The 2,564-nt window shown below is 46.2% G+C and overlaps 1 pseudogene; it reads left to right on the plus strand.

Annotated features, from left to right (window-relative positions):
• The first annotated feature begins 1,659 nt into the window (after positions 1-1,659).
• Positions 1,660-2,233, plus strand: LOC147979867 (uncharacterized; annotated as a pseudogene).
• The last annotated feature ends 331 nt before the right edge of the window (positions 2,234-2,564 follow it).

Below are 2,564 nucleotides of genomic sequence, written 5' to 3' on the forward strand. Positions count from 1 at the left end.
TTTTCGGTAGAATGGAAAGCTTTTTTTTATACCATGGCATTTTTATTCATTAGGCCATGATACTTTCACTATACATACCATGTTCATTGTTAGTTAGGCAACGGTAGTTTATTTTGTAGCATGGCACTTTTTGTGCACCATTCAATTTTTGTGTGATGTTTTGTTGATATTTTTTGTAGCATGGCATTACTTTATACCATGACATTTTTATCATTTTAGACCATGGCAATTTCAATTTATGTAGCATGGCATTTTAAAAAAAATCCAGTACATGGTAAATATTTTTTCAGTGCATTAATCTAAAAATTGTTGTTATGTAACCCAAAAGATTTTTTTCTCCAAATCATGGCAATTTTTTAATTGTATCTTTTTTCACACGCCATTTTTGTAATGTTTCAATACTATTTCATATATTCTCATGTCATTTTTCACATTCTTTCACGGGTTTCCAAAGCATGGGATTTTTGTTTGCAAATTACTCCCTCCATTCCGTATTAGTTGTCGCTGATGTATTACAAATCAGCGACAGCTATATGGAACAGATGGAGTACTTGGTTTGTTTTCTTTCACATGGCAATTTTTTTGTTTGTTCACAGTAAAATGGAAAGTAAAAAGTTCTTGTACGCGTGTTTTCGGTAAACATCTTTGGCGAATTTATGTTATATCGCATGGCAACTTTCTTTTGTATTTAGCCATGCTTTTCTGATTTTTAGAACATTCTTAGTCATTTTTAGAAGTATTTTTTGTCATGCGACTAAATTTTCTTTTTTGTTCTACAGCGAAATAGGATTTCGGCCTGGAGGATCGGAAAAGGCTGGGCCAAAAAGTTCGCTGGGGCAAGGGATATGTAGCAAACCAAAACATTCGTTGGGGCACTGGCAGAGCTTCACCAAGGCCGAATGAGTTGTGGCCCACCCAGTATTTTGACATTTATACATTATTTTCTTTACTTCTAGACCTTGAAGCATCAGCCCATAGGCTATTTAGACCTTATTTGTTTGGGCTTTTGCTTCTGCTTTTGTAGCTTTTTTATTTTGATCAAAAAGCCATAAAAAAGCTTTTATGGCTTTTTGGTCAAAATGAAAAAGCTGCAAAAGCACTAGAAGCTTTTATGGCTTTTTGGCCAAAATGAAAAAAACTACAAAAACATAAGCAAAAGTCCAAACAAATAGGGCCTAGTTCTATTTAGCCCACCCAGAGTCTCAGACTGCTCAATAAATGGTTCCAAGCTCCGCCACTACGCTGGGGTTACTTATCCCGACATACCCGCAAAAAAACCAAAGAGGCCTTAAGGTTGCTAGCTGACTTATAACAACTTCCGTAATCTCAACCCTAATCTCTTAATATCTCCTGTGAGCTATCCTACGTATACGCTGCACCCATGTGATCAGCACAACCTTAGAGCATTTTCAACAGCGGTATCAAAAGACGTGCGCGCGGGATAAACTGGCACTATAGCACGCGCAGAACGTTTTCGCGCGCTCCAGCGAAGGCGGGAAACTAGCGCGCGGGGGAGAAAGTGGGCAGTCACGCGCTAGAATTGGCGCACCGCTTTGGGCGCGCCTATAAATTGCGGCGCTCGCCACGCGGCCCCCCATCCCTATCTGCACTGCCACGCGCGCTCTCGCCGCTTCCCGGCCCCGCTGCCACTGCGCCAACATGCCGCCACGCCGCCGAGGATCTTCGGGCTACCGCGGCGTCCGCCCCTTTGGCGCCTACTACACTGAGATCTGGTCCGGCGACGTCCGGCTCGGCCTCGACACGTTCGAGACCCCGCACGAGGTCGCCCGCGCGTACGATGCGGCGGCGTGGCGCCTAGAGAGGCCTTGCTCATAGATGAACTTCCGCGACGTCTACACGCGCAAGCAAGCGCAGGCCGTCGCCCCTCCTCCTCATCTTATCACGGACCTGGATCGTGCGGAGCACCGTCGGCGGCAGCGCCGCCTCCTCATCGCCAAGGAGGACGAGCGAGCCATGGTGGAGTAGCGCTAGCACCACCCAGAGGACATCGCCAACGAGCGCGCCTTCTGGGCAGAGAGGATGGCAAGGCGCCGCGCAGAGCGGGCGGACATGCATCGGCGGAAGGCACTAGTGACCGGCCATATCGCAGTGCGATCTCATTAACGCCGGTAGGAAGTCGTTCTTCTCGTCAGACGATGATTGTTGGGATGACGTATGGATCTCTCCCTCGGACAACACCAGCGAGGGTGATGATGAGGACGACTCGGAGTAGTTCTAGTTGCACCGTAGTTTTTTATCTAGTTGCACTGTAGTTTAATTATGTAGTTGCACCGTAGTTCTTTTTATCCATCTATGCTAGAACTATGTAAAATATCTTTATATCGTTTTTTATCTATGCTATGAACTATGTATCGTTTAATATCTATGCACCGTAGTCTAAAGATTTTGTGCGAGAGCGCGCGCGTCTGCTAGAGCTACGCGCGCACGCTAAGTTTACCGCGGCCGCTGAAGCCAGCGCTCCCGCCGCGCCAAAGCAGACGATCAGCGCGCTGTAAACTAAATTTTAGCGCGTCGCTCGTTGAGCGGCTGTTGGAGATGTTCTT

This window comes from Triticum urartu, chromosome 3A (genome assembly GCF_056163025.1).
Source record: "Triticum urartu cultivar PI428250 chromosome 3A, HENAU_Tu73, whole genome shotgun sequence".
NCBI lineage: Eukaryota > Viridiplantae > Streptophyta > Magnoliopsida > Poales > Poaceae > Triticum > Triticum urartu.